This window comes from Leucopleurus acutus (genome assembly GCF_964270905.1).
Source record: "Leucopleurus acutus genome assembly, chromosome: 3".
NCBI lineage: Eukaryota > Metazoa > Chordata > Mammalia > Artiodactyla > Delphinidae > Leucopleurus > Leucopleurus acutus.
In genome coordinates, this window is record NC_139145.1 from 25,654,637 (window position 1) to 25,677,410 (window position 22,774).

Here is a 22,774-nt window from a genome sequence, read left to right on the forward strand (position 1 = left end):
TTCCCTAAATATTTGGAAGAATTTACTTGGAAAGCCATTTATCCCTGGAAATCATTTTCTGTAAAGGTACTTAATTATACAAACAACTTTTGCAGTAGATATAGGTTTTTGAGATATTTTTTCTTTCTTGGGTTAGTCTTGTTAGCTTGCATTTTTAAAGAATTTGTCATTTTCAATGAATTTTCAAATTTATAAATATAAAATTATCATAAGTTTAACAGCTTTATTGGGATGGAATTTACATACCATAATTTCAACACTTTAATGTATACAATTCAGTGGTTCTCAGTGTAACCACTAAAAGACTTGTGTAAGCATCACAACAATCCAATTTTAGATTTCTGTCCCCCCACAAAAAACCCATTACACATTAACAAGCTTTTTTTCAATCTCCTCAAACCACTCAGCCCTAGGCAACCACTCATCTACTTCCTGTCTCTACAGATTTGCTATTCTGGGCATTTCATATAAATGGGACCGTACAATATGTGATCTTTTGTGAGTGGCTGCTTTTACTTTACATAATGCTTTCATGGTTCATCCATGTTGTAACATGGATCAGTAGATCATTCCTTTCTATAGCTGAATGCTATTCTATTGTATGGATATTCCACATTTTGGTTATTCATTTATCCGGTTGTCATTTGAATTATTTCCACCTTTTGTTTTTAGAAATATGCTTCTATGAACATTCACGTACAAGCTTTTGTGCAGACATAAGTTTTTATTTCTCTTAGGTATATATTTAGTAGTGGAACTGCTGGGTCATAGGGTAACTCTATGTTTAACATTTGCAGGAACTCTCAAGCTGTTTTGTAAAATGGCCGCACCATTTTACATTCCCACCAGCAATGTATATGGGTTTCAATCTCTTCTCTTACAGCCTAACATGTCATCTATGCTGGAAAACGTTTCACATGTAGTTGAGCAGGATGAGTATTTTACTGTTTGGTTGAGTGTTCTGTAAACATTTATTAGGTCTTGTTAATTCATAGTCTTGTCCAAGTCTTCTATATCATTGTTATCTTCTGCCTAACTGTTCTATCCATTATTGACTGTGGAGTACTGAAGCCTCTACCTAATGTTGTGTAATTACCTATTTCTTCCTTCAGTTCTTCATGGATTTTGGTATTTTCTTCTTCATGTATTTTGGTTTTACCTTATTCAGGGCAAATATGTTAAAAATTTTTGTATCTTCCCTCTCTTTATCATAAAATGTCCCATTTCATATCTAGTAACTTTTTTGTTTGTTTTAAAGTCTATTATTTCTGGTATTAGTATAGCCACTTCAGCAATGCTTACGGTCACTATTTGCATGATGTATAGCTTTTCATCCTTTTACTTTGTACACATTAGACTTTTGAATCCAAGGAGTGTCTCCTATAGAAAACATTTTTTAATACCCAGTTCGACAATATCTGCCTTTTGATTGTATTGTTTAATTCATTTACATTTAGTTTTTATTATTGATATGGTAGGATTTATTTATGTCTATCATTTTACCTTTGGTTTTCTACATGCCTCATGTTTTTGCTTTTTTGTTATTGTTCCTCCAGTTTCCTTTTATAGTAAGTAGATATTTTCTACTGTAACATGTAATTCCTTTAATGATTTTTAACCACATTGTTTGAGTAATGGCTGCACTAGGGCTTATGTAATACATCTAAGAATCTCTTCAGATTTTTACTAGGTTCATTCCAGATAGAAACAGATACTGTACTTTTATAGAGCTGTATGCCTTCCCCTCTTTTTTGTTTTTATTACATTTATATATGTTACATACTTAACAACATATTATTATAATAATTACTTCTCACAAGCTTATTTTTTCAAAGAGCTTAGAGAAGAAAGTTGAGCAAATAAATATTTTTGAGTTTGTCAGGTTAATCTATTTACCATTTCTGGTTCTCTTCCTTTCTTCCTGCGGATTCAGCTTATGATCTACTGTCATTTTTATTCTAACACAGCTTTGTTCTCACTGCCTTCGTTGTGCCATATCATCAAATATATGATATTTCTTTATGTTATATAGAGAACAATCCAAATATAGTCATATTGTTTAGGCACTTACTTTTCAAATTAGTTAAGAGAAAAAAGGAGAAGAAATTTGAAATTACAGTATCTTTTATAATTCCCTCCACAACTGCTCTAGTCAGCATTCTTTGTTTTGTTTGTATGGCTTGAGTTACTGTCTGCTATCATTTGAAGAACTTCCACTAGTATTACTTGTGAAGCCCATCTGCTAACAAGGAACTCACTCAGTTTCTGTTTCTGTTTCTGAGTTATGGTGAAGTATTGATGATAAGTTGTGGAGTGGTAGGAAAAACTAAAATGCGATGTGCTGTATGATGTATGCTTCACTGAAGTGTCTTGGTCAAATTCTAATGATTTATGATAGAAATCACATAAAGCAAGCATCACAATTCTCCAGGAATGTTCTGTAGAATGCTAATGTTAATGATGAATATGTGATCCCAAATCTTTCACTTGTATTGACCTTATCTCAATAATTCTTCTCCCAACAATGCCGTAACTAGAGTTGAGTTCTAAAGTGTACCTTCCTCTTTTCCAATAGAAATGGTCCCACAATTTCAGAAAGTTCTCAAAGGTGTAAAAGTGCACACGGCGTTTATCACGTTTGCAAATGCCAATGAAAATGCTAAGGTAACACTGTCCAAAATGCAATATTCTTCTGTGAGGGCACCCAACTTTAAACAAATACACATATTCTAAATACAGCTTAGATCTGTGACATGTTTCGGCCAATGAAGTGTGAGCAGACATGATGGCCTTCAATGAGCAGCAGAGGCCTTAAATGGGCTTGTGCAGTTGGGCTCACCTCTTATGTTTCAGTGAACTTTGTGAGAAGACAGGGCCTGGGAGCTGCGGCCTCACAGTTGGGCTCCAGAGGAAGATGTGTGTTACAGACCTCAAAGTGACCCAAAACACGGAGCAAAACCAGCCATCTAGAGGTCTAAAAGAGAGCCACTGCAGCTAGCCAATAGGTCTAAGAAAAATAAATTCTTCTTTATGGAACTGAGTTTTGGGTCGATTTGTTCTGAAGCATTATCACAGCAAGAGCTGACTAACACACATCCTCCAAATCATTGTTATGTAAATGGCTGCCACCATGCCTACAAGTAAGGCAATTGTGTACTCAAATTGTGAGAATTCTTGAACTCTTGGTGCCTCTCCAACACAATGTACATGCTAAATTTCCACAAATAATTTCACTAATATACCACAAAGATCTCCCTAAGCTTTAATTAAATTTAATGCAAAGTTTATTCTTTTCATTTTCTGCTTCTACATAGTTAAAATGCTTTTTATCAATGTAAAATGGCTCTTGTCTTTTGGCTTCTGTTGTGAGAGTCTTTTGAACTCTGAAACACTGTAGAATATCACCTATATATGGAATCTAAAACATACAACATTCGACAGAATATAACAAAAAAGAAGGAGAGTCGCCGATATAGAGAACAAACTAATGGTTGCCAGTGCGGAGGGCGAGGAGGGGGCAATACAGGGGTGGGGAAGTGAGAGATGTAAACTACTGGGTGTACGACAGGCTCAAGGATGTATTGTACAACACAGGGAATATAGCCAATATTTTGTAATAACTGCAAATGTAGAGTAACCTTTAAAAAGTATACAAAATTTTTTTAAAAAGAAATCATACTTAAAATTCGAAACAATTTAAATGTCCATCCACAGGAAAATGCACATATAAATTATTGTATTTCCCTATATGGGAATCCTACGTAGCGAGGAAAGTACATGAACTAGACAGAACTTTATGTGTCAGCATGGATGAACCTAGCAAAGATAACACTAAATAAAGCAAGTAACAAGAGAAAACAAAATAGCATATGATATGCAGCTTAAAAATACTTAAACATGTAGCCTACATAGAAAGACATCCATGCCACTGATGGAGACCAAGTTCAGAAGAGTGGTTACCCAGGGTCAGCTGGGGAGTGGCTGTGTTTGGGAAAGTGGTCACACCAGAGACTCTTCAACAGGAATGGTAATGTTTCACTTCACACGCTGGGTGGAGGACGGCGGAGTGTCTGCGATGTTATAATGTGAGCACGCTGCATGTAAAAGCCATTGCTGACCACATCTAGGGGAACTGATGCGTGGGAGCTGGTAGTGGGTGGAGGCATCCAGAAGGTGGTGGTAGCAGAGGAACGTTGTACACGTAACGCCTAAGGCCTGAACAGAGGACGACCACCGCTCTAGAAACTGGACACAAATCCAACTTCTACGGCCAATCCTAGAAGACAAACTGAGGCATATTTAAAATTTTAACACTTTATGTGCGCAAAAATAGATTCAATTCACGCACCACAAAGCGGAAGAGGTGAGGAGCACTCCAGCCACAGGAGCTGCACAGATGTTTATTTTAAAAGGGCAGAAGCAAAGCAAGGAAACGAGTGATTTGCTATGGCTTTAACGCCTAGTTGGTGGTTTGTGACTGGGTGTCCTCAGCGGTGTTCGTCACCCTGAGGCGCTGACAGGCTTCGATTTGGGTTGGTTTAAGTGGGCGGCCGCATCGCTAGAGCCACCGCAGGCTAACGGCCTCCTTGCAGGGTTAATTTACTAACACCAATTGTCTGAGTCCTTCCTCTTACTCGGTCACTTCACTTCCTACGCCTCACTTTCTCTTCTCTAAAGTGGTTATTCAGTAGTAAATTCTCTGTGGAGGTGTCAGGACAAAACAAAGTGATTATTAGGAACCACGATCATGTCCTGAATGCACGGAACACGTCACCGTTTGCCAACCACCGTGTCAAGCCAGCAGAAACGACAGAAATTAAGAGCTCTCCGCAGAAATTCACACACCCGTGCACCAGGTAAGGGACCACAGGCAGACGTTCACTCAGCCTTTCCTGTGTCCCTCACGGAGTTCACGCTCTCTCCTGGGCGGGGCGAGCACAGACACTTTGCGGGAGTTTAACTACTTTTAAAATGCGCTGATACAACCATGTCTCACTTTTGTTTGGATCAGTCAGCAAACGTACCCCAAATTCTCCACACCTCCTACCTTTCGCGCTGCCCTAGTCTCGAGGCTGCCGACACCGCTCCTCAGGCTGCGTCGTCAGGAGAGCCGGGTCTGCGTGCTGCTCCTCAGGCCGCGTCGTCAAGGGAGGCGGGTCTGCGTGCGGACGCTCGGCGAGCGCGCAGAAGTCCTCGAGCCCCGCCCCCACGGGCCCGCCCGGAGGCTTAAACGGCAGCCCCGCGGCTCGGGAGGGCGTTGATGCCCGCGCCAACAGCAGGCCGCGCGTGGGCTCCGGAGCGCGGCATGGAGGGCCCGGCCTAGCTGGGGCCCGTGGCCCTGTGTCTTCGGGCCGCAGCCGCCGGGCGGTGGGCGCCCGAGGGGCCGGGAGGCGAACCGGGACCCACAGGAGGATGTGGGCATCCTGTCTGCAGCCAGCGTCCCCGAGGCCGCGCTCAGGCCATGATCACTCGGTGAAGCTGCGCCCGGACAGCGCGGCCGACTCCTTCTCGCGCTCTGAGGACCTGCGCGCGCTGCAGGACTCGGTGCCTCTGCCCTCCGTGCGGGCTTCCCTGAGGGAGGGCCTGCTGGACTTAACGCCTTCTGCCTCCGCGGGTAGACTGGGCGCCGCTCCTGAGCACCCTCTGCCCCTGATCTGTATCCAGAGCTTCTTCCAGCCACGGCTTGTCGAGACAGGTTTGTACTTCCCGCTTCCAGGGGCCCTCGTGTGGGCGCTGAGAAGCGGGGTTTTAAATGGTTAACGGTGGAGGGTGGGCACTAGAACCGGTGCCCAGTGCCCGGGTGTACGTGCACTAGACGGGGCGTGCGGCCTAGGACTCCTGCCAGCTCGGTGACCCCGGCCGAGTGCCTTAAGGCTTCAAGGTCTCAGTGTTCTCATCTGTAGCATGGGCTTCACAGGACCCAGCCTCTGTGGCGGTTACAAGGATGCACTGTGTTAATGCTTCTAGACTCTACAAAGTAGAACACTTAGCACAGTTTGGAGCATCGTTAATTGTTGCACAGATGTTACCTGGTCTGTTGAATGACTTTGCCTGGTACACACCAAAGCGATTAGGAAATGGATATATCCCAGCTTCATTTCCTTTCCATTCAAACAGGGCTCAGGAAAAAAAAATTTTTTTCAATAGGTGTATCATATATAGTGGAAAGAGCACCGGTGTCAAGGCAGCTTAGGGTTTGAATTCCAGGGCTGATGCTCTCTGTGGCCTGGACAGGTTTCTTTTGCACTACAATCCCCACACTTGTAAAATGACATTAAAAACCACTCTTTCTGTGGGTTTTTAGAATTAATTAAGCAGGTTATGTGTGTAAAGTATCCTGGCACTTGAATGAGTTGTCAGAACCAAGGGCTGCTGGAGACGATGCTTCTGCCCTAGGTAATCTTCCCTTCTGCTGGGCAGCAAGTAAACACAAGCACAGGAGTCAGTGCTCTGGAAGAAGTGAGTTCTGCTGCTACAGAGCACAGAATCTCTTTTTTCTTTGATTTAATTTTTATTCTATATTGGAGGATAGTTGATTTACAATACTGTGTTAGTTTCAGGTGTACAGTAAAGTGATTCAGATATACATATATCCATTCCTTTTCAGATTCTTTTCCCGTACAGTTTGTTACACGGTATGGAGTAGAGGTCCCTGTGCTATGCAGTAGGTCCTTGTTGATTATTTTATATATAGTCGTGTGTATACGCTAATGCCAAACTCCTAATGTATCCCTCCCCACCATCTTTCCCCTTTGCAGAGCACAGAAACTTGGAAGGGAAAGTTCAGGGTAGGATTCTTGGAGGAAGTGCCATCCTTTCTAAGGATGTGTAGAAGCTCCTGGGGTGGCAGGAGAGAGCAGTGTGTGTTGAAGTTTGAGAAATGTAAGAAAATATGGCAAAACTAATGTACAGGACTGGAACTCAGGGTTTGGGAAAGAAATGAGAGTTGATACTGAAAACTTAGCGGGGCCCAACAGAAAGGCGCCTTGTTTGTCCTGGCAGAAGTTTGGATGTTTATCCTGAAGGCTGCGGGAAACACCAAAGAACAGTGAAATGGAATTCTGGTTTAGAGGCTCACTTGGACCTCCATGTGGAAGGCAGTTGATTTGGTGCAGGGTGAATTGTAATCTAAGGGTCCCACTTAAGTTATAAAAGGTGGGACCGGGTTTTGCAGATCTGAGAGAGAATGGGTGAGGCCTGGTGACCAGTTAGAAAAGGGAGGGCAGCAAGCGTGGGTGACAGTTTACAGCTGCATCTTTTTGAGAGATACAGAGCACAGTAGAAAGGGATTGGGGGTGGCGAGAGGATCTTCCTTCATCTTCAGTGCTTTAGAGGGGCCTGGTAGACAGGTCTGGGCCCAAGGTACAGATGTGGGCTTTTGGGAGGACAGGTGTTTGAAGGCATGGTAGAGACTTAGGTTATCCACAAGAGTATCCAAAGAATCATAGGTCTGAGAGTTTTTTAAGTGGGTATATTTGAGGATGTTTATAAGCTGAGAGAAAGTAGCCAGCAGAGGAAGGGTGTGAAGATCTAGGAGAGGAAATGATTGTTCATTTGTTTTCGAAAAGCTGAATACTTATCATGTGCCTGGCCCTTTTCTAGGACCTGGGGTTCACACCATCTGTTATCTCTTCTGCAACGACAGTTCAGCTCATCCCCTGGTGAAGAGAAGTCAGATTATTCTTTGCATCCCATTCAGGTATAAGAAGTGTTCTGTACCTCTGAAGGGACTTTACTTAACCAGAGTAGTAAGTTAGAAATCAAAAGAAATTAGAGCTGGAAGGGACCTGAAAGGCCACAGTACTTAATTTTGCCTAATATTTTACATTGAATGTAAGAAAAATTTATTGTAGAGCCCATTCTCTTCAGAGTTCCTTCACTGAACTTTCTTTAGGTCTTCCATCCAATGGGCCCAGCTTGTAGATTTTGGCCTTCTCCTAAATTTGCTTCTTCATCCATATTACATTTTGCCCAGACTGTGGCAGAAACTCCTGGGTGGTTTTGCGGCCCATGGTTCAGTTCCTCTAAGTTCATCTGCCTACTCGTGTTGAGTGATCTTCTACCATAAAAAGATGTGCTTAAAATAATGCTGCTACTGGCTTGCCCACACAGAGTTAGTGCATACTAGCCGCCCAGCGTGTGCTCTGCACAGAGGCGTGTAGTCTGAACTGTGTTTGGCCAAGCCTCATAGGGCTCTTTGCCCTGGAGAAGGGGAGATTTTTGTGATCACTCCCTTAATCTAATTGGTCCTTCAGCAGCGGGGTGCCTTCTTCTAATCAGCGGAGGCACCCTTACTCAGCCAGTGGTAGCCCCAGGCCTCATCACCTGTGGGGTACAAGCCATGCTCTCTCCCAGGCTTGCTTCGGCCAACATCTCTATTTTCATTTCTGTCTCTACTTGTACTTGGACCCCTGGCCCGTAGTCATCCCCACCTGCAGCATTTACAGTGCCCAGCAGGAGTCAGGCTTGAGTATGTTTTCACAGATGTTCCCTCTGCAGTTAATGCACCTCCTACTCCAACTCTGCATAGCCTCATCTTTCTAGATTGTACTTCAGGGTTACCATGAAGCCATCACTTAGACATAACTTTTTGCCTCCATAGGAACCTCTGCGTATAAAGGTTACGTTTATTTATCTCATGTGATTGAAATTTTGAGTTTTTATACATGTCCCTCTTTAATGAAGGCTTTAAGGGCAGGAGTCGTTTCTAATCCTTAGCACAGAGCAGATGCTTTTGTTTTTATTTAGATGCTTTTTAATGATGATAAAATGTATGGTTTAAATCACTCATTTTACAATAATTTTGCTTTAGGTTGTGACAGAAATAAAGTTTACAGAAGTCGTGTTCCTGCGATATGGAATAAAGATGTGACCTTCCAGTTGTGTAAAGCTCATAAATGCTGTGTAAGTGCGTCGGGTGTGCTAAGGAATGTGGAGCTAAGTGGGCTAGTTGTGAGAGAGAGAGACTTAACTATGTTAACAAAGGTAAGCCTTCATTGTGTCCTCCCAACAGTTGATAGTTGCTTTTAGGGTGCTTTTGGGGCAAACGAAACCAAAAAAAGTTTAAACTGTTCCTCCCCATTAAAGGGATTGAATAATTGGCTTCTTTGGTGCACCTGTGTCCTGTGAATTCTCCAGTTGGAGATGGAGGTTTAGAAAGTGAGTTTCAGTCTTGTTTAAGTCTCTTCCCATCGGACTGGTCTCGTGATTTCCTACACACCATGTCTGTCTACCTTTTCCCGTCTACCTTTTCTTGGTGTTGTTCATGCCTGGATTGTCTCCTGTACCTGCTCAAACCTTGGTCCATTCTCATTTGTACCATGGAAGTTTGTCATGCTGGATACTGTCAGAATTAATCTTATTTAAGTTAGTGTTAAGCCACAAACCACATGTTTTGTATATTTTCTGTTTTTTGTGTTTGTTTATATTTTTATGGTTTCTTTTCAAGAAATATTATGGGAAGGGAAATAGCAAGATGTAAAGAGCAAAAAAGTTGAGCTTCCCTGGTGGCGCAGTGGTTGGGAGTCTGCCTTCCGATGCAGGGGACGCGGGTTCATGCCCTGGTCCGGGAGGATCCTGCATGCCGCAGGGTGGCTGGGCCCGTGAGCCGTGGCTGCTGGGCCTGTGCGTCCGGAGCCTGTGCTCCGCAACGGGAGGGGACACAACGGTGAGAGGCCCGCGTACTGCAAAAAAAAAAAGCAAAAAAGTCATCTATCTGCAATCATAATTATAATGCACTGTGGTATGTGTTTAAATAGGAAATACATGTAACGTCCCATAGGAGCAGCAAATTTAGTGGTGTCGGTGAGGGTGTGTCATGGAAGTAATCACAAAGCAGGTGACTCTTGATTAGGGTCCTGAAACATTAGTGTGCCTTCCCTGTGTCCAGTAGTGGTCTGAAGGGGTAAGGAAGCCTGCCTTTCAATTTGAGGGAACAGAGGGTTTGAGGTCCTCCCTCTTCTATTGCTCTAGTATACTGCATAGCAGCTAATAAAATACTGGGTTTATAGTTGACATTTACATCGCTGATTGATCATCAAGATTGGCATGTATTATTGGAAATGAAAATCGGAAGTCTTACGCTCTTTAGGTTTTTCTTTTTTTTCCTTTGTCTCAAAAGTATGTAGTACTTTACTGAGTGGTTGGGAAGAAAGTTTGCAGTATCCAGTGTATTCAGTTTTAGTACTGAATAGAATTAAACTGTTGCTGTAAACTGGCATAACACTTTGTTACTGACAAGTTTTAGAATGCATCAGTTCATCAGTTACCTGTTTGGGAAGATTGTAGTTAATGATTTTAAGAATGTGGCTGTAAACCTCCAATTGACTCAAGAAAAGCAAGTTTACAGAAGAAACTTTTACTCAAGAAAAGAAAAGTCAAGATTGACAAATGTATAGGCTCTTCATCTTATTGTGTGTGTGGTTTTTTTTTTCCTTTTAGTTACTTGTCAAGGTATAAAGAACTCTATCACTCTGAAGACAGTAAACTTCACGGGGTATAATTTGACATGGCAGGGAGCAGATTACATGGCCAAGATCTTAAAGGTGATTTTATGTTTAAACTTTCATGAAAACATATGTGATTGAAGCACATTAACATATTGATACAGATGGCAGTTAATTTTTGTCTTTTAATACATGTTAGTGCATCTTTTGTTTTGTAGAAAGAATATGACCAAATGGGGATGTGAATTGCTGTTGCATAAACTATAGTGTTGAATCCCCAGTCTTTGCACTTTAACAACTCTGTAGGTTCCTATCTTCTTCCTGAGACACTTAATCTGAGGTCCATCCTCCTCATACAGGGTGGTAAATTAGAGAATGATTAATATCACCATTTAAAGAAGTGAGACTGAAATCTCAAGCATCCTGAACATAGGAACTGAAGGGGCCTCTCAGCAGTTCAGAGAGTTATTACCAAGCCAGTCGGCTGAATTCTGCTCAGTTTTCTCTGTAGCAGAGCCTTCCAGGTCCTTGTTTTGAGCTTATTGTTTTGAGCTTATTTTTATACACAATTCTATATGGATACTGTACATAATACTAAATAGTTGTATTAACTGGGTTTAACTGGTGATGTATTTACATCAAGATCTAACTTTGTTTTGTTGATATCTTTTTAGGGGCTTTCCATTCATCAAAGCTCGTGATGTATGTAATCAGTTGCTGGTGTTTAGCTATCATATTTATGATATATAGGGCTTGAACTGGGAAAGGTAGATGGTCATTCTTGCTTTTTAAACGGACAGAGTCTTACCAGAAGCATTTCCCTCTCTGAAATAAATCATGTAAAACATGTTTGGTCGCTCTCCCAATGCAACGGTGTAGTTGTGTGGATTTGGCACACAACTGGCAGCCTGTGGTTGTCTGTAAACAAGGAAGCCTGTTGTCCAGTCGGCAAATCAGCTGTTACCCGTGAAACGAACTTGACTGCCATTTCTGACCCCTCACATGGAACTCTCATACTCAAGAACGTTCATATGTTTGCAAGAAACGTTGTTTGCAGGCTATGTGTACAAACTCCTGATCTGAAAGCCAATATAAAGCAACATCTCCCGAACCTCTGCTCTCTCACCAAGGCCACACACATTCCCTAGCTTATGGCCTCATGGCAAGCTAATACTGTCAGTATCAGATTCTCCTTCCCAGTGGTTCTGGGAGACTGCATAGTTGCTCTGTGAAAGGCACCACTGCTGAGGTTGAGAGAAGAGCATCTTGGGTGTCAGTCCTGCCCTTGCATGCCCAGAGAGAGGGGTGTGTACCGCGTTCTCCTGTTAGTGTTTTCCTATGCTGCAGGGTTTGCTGCTTGTTGTCAAAATGATGTCCTAGTGACTTGTCTTCTGCGTGGTTATATAATCCCAGCACACTTCTTTATGATCTGTAGACTTTTATGGGGTTGTGGCCAGGTCAGGTTTTAAATGTTTGGAAATGTCCAGTTGAACAGCATTGCAGTGGCAGTGACTCTTGATGGGAGAATTGTATTACTGTTACCCTAGTTTTGGCTTAAGGGTGATGAGAAGATGAAATTTCTGATGGGTCAGTTTTAGTTATGTATGTGTATGTGATTTACTTTTATAGATTCTAACATCTATTATTCCCAGCTTAGATATGTTGACTTTCTGATTATTCTTCTGATTCTTTATCAGTCCCTTTACTGATGTATTTTCCTCTGTAAAACTACATTTTCTTCCAGACTGTTTGTGTCTGATGGTGAAGAATAAATTTTTCATTTGCAGTATAAAGTTGATCTGAGAAAAAATGTTTACCTTGGATCTTCACTTGGCTTCTGTGAAAGAAACTTAATAAAATAATATGGGCAATTCCCATTACTAATCCTAACCATGTACAACAGAGGTCTGTACAGTAACATAGCAAAGATAAGTTCCTGTAATTTTACTTAGTCATTGCCTCTTTTAGACCATGGAGCAGTGAGAGACGTTTATAAATGATACCTCAGATCACTTTTGTTAAATGTCCTCTAATATCTGGATATTTGGTATCTGGCTTGTGTTGTCTTTTATACAATCTTGTCTTCTTTCTTTACACTTTAGTTTAACAACTCTGTGGTTTCCTATCTTCTTCTTGTGACACTCAGGTCCATCAGAATTTCCTGTGACTGTGACAGTAGAGAGTCCTTCCTCCTCAGAAATCGAAGAGGTTGATGATTCCTCAGAAAGTGTTCAGGAAGAGCCAGAGAAAATCAGTTTGAAACAAGAAGCATTGTAGGTACAAAGTTATCACTTTAAAGCTATAGAGAAGATTATTTTTCAAACAGCAGCCTGATTGCAACACGCCACAGCTTGTGTGAGGGTTCTGTTTTCTCCTCCCATCTTCATTGTATCCCCTTGAATGGTTCCTTAAGCTTAGACCAAGGTGAATGGTGGACATTTGAACTCTAAGAAATAAAAATCAAAACATGTCGTTAGTAATATATTTTCCTTTCCTTAGAACCTTAGTATATTAGATTTAGGGAGAACCATAGTAATCATAAGATAAAGAAATTGAGTTCTTAATGAATCTAGTCAGCTGATTCAGGGTTCTTGTTTTACAGATGAGAAAATTGACAGTTCTAGTTGAACTCTGTTTTAATAAGAGGAAAATATGGCCTCATTTTAAATAAAAGTAAAGTTGAAAAAAGTTTTGATTTTGATATTCTCCTTTCCTAAAATAAAAAATATCAAGAAGCTACATTATATTAACAAACAAACTTGACCTCTAATGTCATTCCATACTTTTGTTTGTATGGACAGAAAAGAAAAATTGATTTTCATAAGAAATTTTTGCACCTCAAAAATAATATATTTATTTTATTTCAACTTTAATGCAGAGCTGAACATTTCTAGTAAATAAAGGAACACCATTTGGGGGGGACTTTGTCTTTGTGCTACAAAGTCCATGTTTAATTTTTTTAAATTATTTAATATGATTTTCTTTTTGTATGAAACTTGACCGGTTTCAGAACTAATTATCCCATTATTGTAGGACTATGGGAATTAACTCTTTGATTTTCAAAAGAGAAAGTTAGATTTTTAGTTTTTTAATTAAAATTAATGATAATATAGAGAAATTTTAAGAAAAGAACTTAGAAAATTATGAAATGTTAGAGTAGGAGAAATCTATAGTTCATGTAGAGTTACCCCCTTTCGTTTTATAAATGAGCACCTACAATTTGTAGCACGTAGTGGTTTATTAGTAAATGGCAGAGTATGAGAAGACCCTAGAGCATCTACCCGCATTGCTTGTCATTTTAGATGTGTTGTATTCATTTCCTCCACGAGTAGACCAGGAGATTGTATTTCTAAAAGCAATGATAGACACTGGGGAAGACCAAGAAGTTTAAACACTGGGACCACAGAATAGCAGATTCAGAAGGCACTGAGAACCCTTTTAGCTCTTCTCCATTTTGACGAGACACTACAATGATGGTATCAAAGTGTTTAAGTATATAAGCCCACAACAATCAAGAGATTTCAACATAGTTTTGAAAGACGGAAGACAAGTGGAAGAGTGTGAAACTGAAGCAGTAGAACAGAGGAAAAGCATCACCTGGAATATGCACAGCGACCACCTGCAACTGAGGAGGATTCTGACCCCACCTGCAGAAGTAGGCCCATGCTCAGATGCGCATGTAGGAGAGAGGGTGGAGTTAGTTAAAAGTGTGACTGAAATAGGGGAGCTTATTGAAGGGTTGTGTTTGGAGGAGTGGACTCCCAGCCCCACCCTCACACTCCTGAAATGAGATGATTTCATTTTGAAAACAGTGAAACTGGCGAGAACTAGGGCAGCTGGTGTGAGTTTTTACACCCTAGAAAATTGTGTTTGGGGGAGATCCTATTACAGTTACTCCCCGCTTTTTCCTGCATAAGAAACCAATCAGTCATTGACTTCAGGGAGCTTTCTGCACTCATTCTTAAATAGAAAATAACTGTCATTTGCCTGATAGTTGAGTAAAGCTTACAACATGAGAGAGGGGGAAAAAAGAGTGAAAACATATCCTGGTAGGACCAGGGACAATTTAGGGAACAAAATAATTTAAGAAAAATCCCTAATTAGTATCCTGAGAGAGGTTTAAAAAGAGCTAGCAACTATAAAATAAGACTAGGGTGTTAATTAAAAAGAGAATGGTCAGAAAGCAAGAGAGGTCTCTTGAAAATGAAAATATGGTTGCTGAAATAAATTCAGGAGGAATTTTAAAAATTTCTCAGTATATGAAAAAGAAAGACACAGTGGAAAATGTGATAACAATATGTTAGAGAGGCTGCATCTGGGAGATCCCACATGTTACTATTGGAAACTCCAGACCCAGAAAAAAAATGGAGGGAAGCTATCAAAGGGCAACAAAATTCCCCACAGCTGAACGTAGACATCAGGCCTCAGATTGAAAATAGTTACTCAATTTTTGAGCAAGGTAAACAGGAATAGACTCATACCTAGGCATCCTTCACTGTGAAACATTAAAATACTGAAAAAATAAATTAACATACAATAAAATACTGAGAGGATACATCCATTCCAGAGAGAAAAGTACTGGTCACCTAAAAAAAAAAGTTAAAATCTGACTTTATCATACTTGTCATCAGCACCATGGATCCTGGAAGGCATTAGAAAGATACCTCCAAAGTTTTTCAGGCACATAATTTTCACCCTAGGGGTTTGTATCCAGCCAAACTATCAGTCATAAGTGGAGGCTGAAGAAGATATTTTGTACACAAAGATATTTGAAAAATTGACCTCCTGTGCTACACCTTAAGCTATTTATAGAAATAATCCAGCAAAATGAGGCAATAAACCAAGAAGTAGGGTAATAGGGGATTCAGTGCAGAGAGCAGCTAGTCTAGATTGGAGAGGCTTCTATTGACTGTGATTGAGAGCTTAGAAACACCTTGAGGCATATTGTACTTACTAGCTATTAGGCACTGTTGGAAGGGAGGAGGGAGAGGAAGAGGAGAAGGAACTTGAACTCCAGAGGAGAAAAGGCTATGCGGACATAAACCTGAAGCAAAGTAAGCTATGGTTGATTTTTAACCACTTAAACTTGACACTATCGATGAATCCACTTAAACTTGACACTATAGATGTCCCCCTTTTCAGTGACACACAGGGGTAATGACCACCTATCTAATTTGTTGTCCACACCAGAACACTTCAATAGTGTAAGGGGGTGCTCTAATGCTGTAACATCAGGACAACAGGTATAAACTGGAACAGCCCAAGGCGGCTTGGGGTATGTGGTCACCCTGCACAAGGGCAGTGACACTGACACAGTATGGAACGAGGTGTAGTCTATACACACAGACAGTACATCTGCAGTGGGCAATATTAATGTAATTGTAATAATGGCAATACTGTCTCGGTTTGCCGGTTTTATTGTCAACTTGCATGTAATAACAAATAACTAACCTATACTTAGTATGTATTTGCATTAACTTGGTATGTACTGAAATGTACTAGTATGTACTTAGTATATATTAGGCTCTAAGTGTTTTTGCATATATTAACTCATTTAATCCTCTGAATAGCCTTATGAGGTTGGTGCTAATATCATTCCCACTTTTTTTCTTTTTTTTCTGTACGCGGGCCTCTCACTGTTGTGGCCTCTCCCGTTGTGGAGCACAGGCTCCGGACGTGCAGGCTCAGCGGCCATGGCTCATGGGCCCAGCCGCTCCGCGGGAGGTAGCATCTTCCCGGACCGGGGCACGAACCCGTGTCCCCTGCATCGGCAGGCGGACTCTCAACCACCGCGCCACCAGGGAAGCCGCATTCCCACTTTTGTGAAAAGGAAGCTAAAACAGGGAAGGAACTTGCCCAGGCTGTACCTAATTTAGGGTTGGATTGCGGCTTTGAGTTTAGGCTCTCTGCCTGTTCTCTTAAACCTTACTCCCTACTGACTCTCAAATAACAGAAGACTTAACTGCACATAGAACAGAATATAAATTTCAACTTTGACAATGTAAAAGCTAGGTTTGGAAGGTAGACAGGAGGTAGAAAGAAGGAAAGATGGTATGAATGTCCTCATTTTACAAAGCGTGACGTTGAGAGAATTTATAGCTGATCAACAATTTAGGTTTTTAAGTATATCACTACAAGTCAAAGAGATCCTGAGCAGTGGAAAACTAATGATGACATAACTTTACTAAGCAGTGTGGAAACAGTGTAAAGGAACTAAACCCTTACTTAGTAAAATAGAAAATGAACAGATAATGCCTCCAATTTAGTGAGAAAATAGTCATGTAAGAGTGTTACTTGGAAATGGAGAAGAATTCAAAATAACAATAGTTGGACCTCGCTGGTGGCACAGTGGTTAAGAATCTGCCTGCCAAGGCAGGGGACACGGGTTTGAGCCCTGGTCCGGGAAGATGCCACGTGCCGCGGAGCAACGAAGCCTGTGCGCCACAACTACAGAGCCTGTGCTCTAGAGCCTGCAAGCCACAACTGCCGAGCCCATGTGCCACAACTACTGAAGCCTGCGTGCCTAGATCCTGTGCTCCACGACAAGAGAAGCCACTGCAATGAAGAGTAGCCTCTGCTTGCCGCAACTAGAGAAAACCTGCACGCAGCAACAAAGACCCAACACAGCCAAAAATAAATAAGTAATAATTTAAAAATAATAAAAAATAACAATAGTTGACATAAACGTCATACAAAAGGAAATCCAAACAGCCAGTAAACAGAGAAAAGTGTACGACTTCATTAAGTAATAAGAGAAAAGTGAGTCAAAACCAATGAAACTACATGCCAATCAGTTTGACAAATACATAAATAAAGTGTGGTAGTATCAGGTATTGTAGACCTGGAGTACTATGGGAATCCTCTACCCTGTTTATACTGGAGTACAAATCGACACAACTACTTTGGAAAGCATTTAGCACTCTCCATCAACTGAAGGTATATAAATAGCCTGTGAGCCAGCAGCCCTCACCCCCGCCCTGTGTAAATGCACCGGAATAACCGGTACAGCAGGATTCCTGTCCATGATTTGCATTAGCACAAACTGAAAACAAACTAAATGTTCATTAAGAGTCAAAAATTAAATAAATTATGTGTATTCGTACAGTGGGAAAACTATCCAGCAATAAAATTGAATGAACTAGAGCTACAGGCAGCAATGTGGGTGAATTTTTTAAACCAATGTTGAGAGAAAGAAATAAGATAGAAAAGACTTCATATACTATGATCCTCTACATAAAGGTAGATGTTGACAAAACTAAACTCTTTTGTTAGGGATGCATGCAGGTTAAAGGAAATGATTGTCAAGAAGTGAGGATGGTGTTTAACCTGAAAGAGGAAAGGAGATTGTGATGAGAAAAGGATATGGGGGGGGGGGGGTTTGAGATGCTGACAAGTATCAATACTTTCAGATTCGAGTAGTGGTTATGTAAGTATTCTGTTTTCATTTGTCACATTGACAATTTTGTCCTGAGCACTTCTCAGTACACATTATCGTATTTTACAATTAAAAACCTGAGTAAAGAATCAGTCGCTTCTTGACTGCTGGATGTGGGAGTGGGATGAGACTATTTCATTTTAAGCCCTTCACTACTGCTTGCGTTCACATGTTCATTCATTCAGCCTTAACTGAACATATGCTGTGTACCAAGCACTCTTCTAATTTTATATGTGTTTTAACTCATGTAATCCTCACAAGAGCTCTGTGATGTGGGAGCTTATCTCCATTTTATAGATGAGGAAGTTGAGGCCTAGAGTTATAGAACTTGTCCAAGGTTATATAGCTAATGGGTAGTGCCAGGCCCATTTACCTCAGAGTCTGAATTTTTACAATACAATCTAAAAGAGAAATTTAATTACTAATTATAAGCAAAAAAATTGCACATTAAAGAAGATGACAAGTTTTCATCTATCCAGTTAGAGAAAAGCACACAGTCTGTCTTTCACACACGTACATCTTGTATTGGCAGGGATTTTCCTTATTAAGCAATTATTTATTGACCGTCTACGTTGCGCTAGGCACAGGTGCTGGGAATAAACACTTAATAAAATACACCCCCTATCTTCAGATAACTTGCACTCTAAGTGAGGAAATAAGCCAACAGTTATAGTAGAGGTTATATACCAAGTGATACATTGCTGATGGATGGCAGTATAAAATCTCAGACATCTTTTGGAAAGAAGTTTGGAGATAGGTACCTCAAGCCTTAAAAATGTGCATTTGCTTTGATGTCAAACTCATTTTTATGGATTTATTGCAAGAACGTTATTCTCAATATGGAAAAAAGCCTTCATGCATAAAAACGGTTATTTTGTCTTATAATATTGAAAAGTTGGAAGAATTTAAATGTGTAAAATGGTTAACCAGTAAACCCACTCAGTGGAATATTTTGTAGCCCACACAAAAAAATCAAGGTTATGAATCCCCTGATTATATGAGAAATGATTGATTTCAATGTTAAATGGAGAAAAGGTGAACATAAAATTTGATATCCAATATGATGGGAGCTTTGTCCCAGAAAAATCACCCTAGCCGGTGTACAGAAGGGAGGAAGGAGAGCAGATGACAGGAAGGAAAATTATTCCAAAGGCTTATCATTAGTTTTACTTAAGTAATAGAATATCAAGCAATTTTACTTTCTAACTTTTTTGGTTCCATATTTCCATGTAAGGGGCATGAATTATGAATACTTTGTAGTAAGAGGACACAGTTTTTCACAAAAATTTAATACTGTGTACTAATTCCCTCCATTAGAGGGAGAAACTATTCATGTAATTGCACTTTGATGTGCTATTTAGAACCAGTCAGGATGTTTTACTCTACTTTCCTCTGACTGTGGTGAGGGTTTTTTTGTTTGTTTGATTATTTGTTTAGAATTTCTTTAAAATCGGTTTTAGAAGATTTATTGAACCATTATATTGAAAGTAGAGGAATTTTGCAATTTTTTCCCCTTTTTCCCCATTGAAAACTTGGCTGGCTTTAGTAATGAAACATTAAAGAATTTGAAGTTCTTATACTGTCAATTTTTTAAACATCTGAATATAAAAATATATGTTCATTGAGCAAATTTTTGAAAACAATGAACAACTCATTGAAGGAAATAAAAGCCACCTCTGCATGTACACACACCTAATCTGCTCTTTTGTCTTAAAGAAGTATCAAAAATATTTTGCCATGTCCCTAAATACTCTTCTACATCAGAGAATTTGATTAAGCTTATGCACCGTCTCCCAGGAAAAACGCACAGATACATTATGAATGTAGAACTCCTGAAGCCCATTCATTAACTCTGGTTGACACCTGTTGTCATTCTTTTCTTAGTGGCTTCATAGCGCATTCCTTCAGACGGTGAGCTGTTTTTGTTTAAACCAGTCCCAATTTGGAGGCTCTTAGCTTTCTTCTAGGGTTTGGTTATAAACAATCTTATGACATCATGTTGGTAGATAAATCTTTGCCCACATCTTTGATTTCCTTAGGGTAAACTCCTGATGTAGGATTGTTGTTAGGTACCAAGAGCTACTCTCCAGAAAGTGATACCAGTTCCTCTCCCAATGATGGCATATAATAGAGTTCCTCATTCTTTAAGTGATTGTTCAGAGCAGTTAAAAGGTATAAATATACCGTACTGTTTTCATAAGTATGGGTATTCTGATTGTTTATCGCTGCATAAGAAACCACCCCGAAACACTGGCCTAAAACAATGACAGTCACTTATTTTGTTCACGAACCTGGAGGTTGAGTAGAATATTAATTCTTTTAGTACACTCTTACTGACTGAAAACAGTACTTATTTGACTAGCTCACAGTTCTGCAGATCAGAAGTCCAGGCACAGCGTGACTGGGTTTCCTGCTCAGATACACACGGGAACATGTGAGTTCCCTCCTGCGAGTGTTAAAGCACGTGAAATGTAAGTGTAAGACATTGAGCCCCAAACATTGGATGTTCACCACAGTTTGTGTGGGTCACAGAGCTGAAATCAAGATGTCAGTCAGGCTGTGTTAGCATCCAGAGGCTCTGGGAAAGAATGCCTCCAGTCTTCTTCGGCTTGTTGGCATAATTCAGGTTCTGCAGTTGCAGGACAGAGGTCCCCATCTCCTTGCTGGCTGTCAGTCGGGGGACAGTCTCAGCTCCTAGAGGCCTCTCGCTTGCCTTCCCTGCTGCAGCATTTGACTTCTTCAGAGCCAGCAATGGAGAGTCTCCCTCTTGTCCCTTTTGTACTTCAATTCAGGAAGAGTTCAGGTCCTTTTCATGGGGTGCCTGAGTAGGCCATATCCACCTAGAATAATCTCCCTATCTTAAAAAAATCAACTGATTTTGAACCTTAATTCCGTCTGCAAAATCCCTTCACTACAGCACCTAGATTTAGAGTTTGATTGGGTAAGTGGAAGGTTTGTGTACTTCAGTAAGTAGGAGTCTTAGGGGCTCTGTTAGAATTCTGCCTATTGCTAGCAGTGTCCCCACTTCAAGGACCGAAGTGTCTTAGTTCCTAAAACTCCTAAGAGAGTTTATCAGTGTTCATTTTATTTCAGTGACCTTGGTGAATGGGAAGACTACCACCTCTGTGAGCAGGAATGGCACCCAGCTTCCTGAGTCCACGGTGTGGCTCTGCTACTTAGTGGTGTGACCTTGGCTGTGCTGCTCTACTTACTCTACTTCTCTGCCTCTGTTTCCCTCATCTGTAAAATAACATGGAGTTAGTGATCGTTCTTTCCTCGTAGGGTTTTTTGTTTTATAAATTTATTTTATTTATTTATTTTGGGCCGCGTTGGGTCTTCGTTGCTGCTCGGGGGCTTTCTCCAGTTGCGTCGAGCCGGGGACTACTCTTCGTTGCGGCGCGATGGCTTCCCTTATTGCGGAGCACAGGCTCTAGCACGCAGGCTTCAGTAGTTGTGGCATGTGGGTTCTAGAGCATAGGCTCAGTAGTCGTGGCGCACGGGCTTAGTTGCTCCGCGGCATGTGGGTTCTTCCCGGCCTAGGGCTCGAACCTGTGTCCCCTGCACTGGCAGGCGGATTCTTAACCACTGTGCCAGCAGGGAAGCCCCCTCTTAGTGTTTTGATGATTAGATTATTTGATACCCAGCGAACTCCAGGAACAGTGCTTGACTGTAAATTGCTTTAAAAGTGATTACTTTTTAAAAACATGCTTTTGAATCTGCAATTATGCAATTCAGGTATGTTAAGCATGTTCATTAATAGGACTTCCTGCTATAAAGAGACCCACAAATAAAAATAGAATTTTTCTTTCTTGGTCTTCTTATTTCTGACTTACTATGTTATACGCATATGCCTTTTATGGTGGGCTGCCACAAACTTATGTTGGAAAGAGTGGAATTTAAGTAAATTTTTACTATGCTAATTTGATAGATTTTGATAATTCATTTCACTAGCATGGTATGATATTACCAGTAGCAGACTAAAATCTGAGTTCACTTCTGGCTCTGCCCCTAAATCCTGATGAGTCCTATAGCTGGAAAGGCTTTTGGATATTATACTACGAATTAGTTATAACATTTACTCTGTTTGTTTAGGAAAACCTGGAGGAATGCCTAAAGCAGTTAAAGGAGGAAAGAGTAATAAGACTGAAGGCTGATAAATGAGTCAGTGAGGTAAACAAGTTTCTTCTTCTGCTTTTGAGAGTGTTTTGGTTTTATTTTGATTTGATTTTAAGCCATATACACATAATTTGTAAGCTTTAAAACTGTAATATGTTGCAAATTGGTTGTATCATATGGACTTTTGCATTTACTGGTATTCAGTGATCATATGATCTATATTCCAGAAAGCATGTTTTTAAAAATGTGAAAATCTGGTTTTGTGTGTGTGTGTGTGTGTGTGCTTTTATATGACATTAGCATATTTCCTGTTCATGATTCTTTGATTCAAGAAGGCACTTTTTGTGCATATATTGTATATACAGTAACATAACAGACATGATGAGACTGTCCTGGCAGTGAATTAGCAAAGTGAATCATTTAAATAAACTTAAGATATTGGAAAACTTCTAAGAATGCAATGAAAGATAAAAATATATACCATGAGGGGGCTTCCCTGGTGGCGCAGTAGTTGGGAGTCCGCCTGCCGATGAAGGGGACGCGGGTTCGTGCCCCGGTTGGGAGGATCCCGCGTGCCGTGCAGCAGCTGGGCCCGTGCGTCCGGAGCCTGTGTTCCGCAGCGGGAGAGGCCACAGCAGTGAGAGGCCCGCGTACAGAAAAAAAACAAAACAAAACAAAACAAACCCATATATATATATATATATATATATATATATATATATATATATACCATGAGAATTACATTAGGTAATGTGCATGAAAGCAGGGCATAATCTAA

At 40.6% G+C, this 22,774-nt stretch overlaps 1 pseudogene across 1 annotated transcript in view; it reads left to right on the forward strand.

The window, feature by feature from the left end:
- Positions 1 to 22,774, forward strand: part of LOC309958876 (centrosomal protein of 78 kDa-like) — a 43,101-nt pseudogene that overhangs the window by 16,925 nt on the left and 3,402 nt on the right. The window contains exons 2-8 of the transcript in view: positions 5,065 to 5,695; positions 8,813 to 8,985; positions 9,088 to 9,159; positions 10,441 to 10,544; positions 10,805 to 10,808; positions 12,592 to 12,722; positions 21,973 to 22,050. The product of the transcript in view is annotated as a centrosomal protein of 78 kDa-like (transcript). The remainder of the gene's footprint in view (positions 1 to 5,064; positions 5,696 to 8,812; positions 8,986 to 9,087; positions 9,160 to 10,440; positions 10,545 to 10,804; positions 10,809 to 12,591; positions 12,723 to 21,972; positions 22,051 to 22,774) is intronic.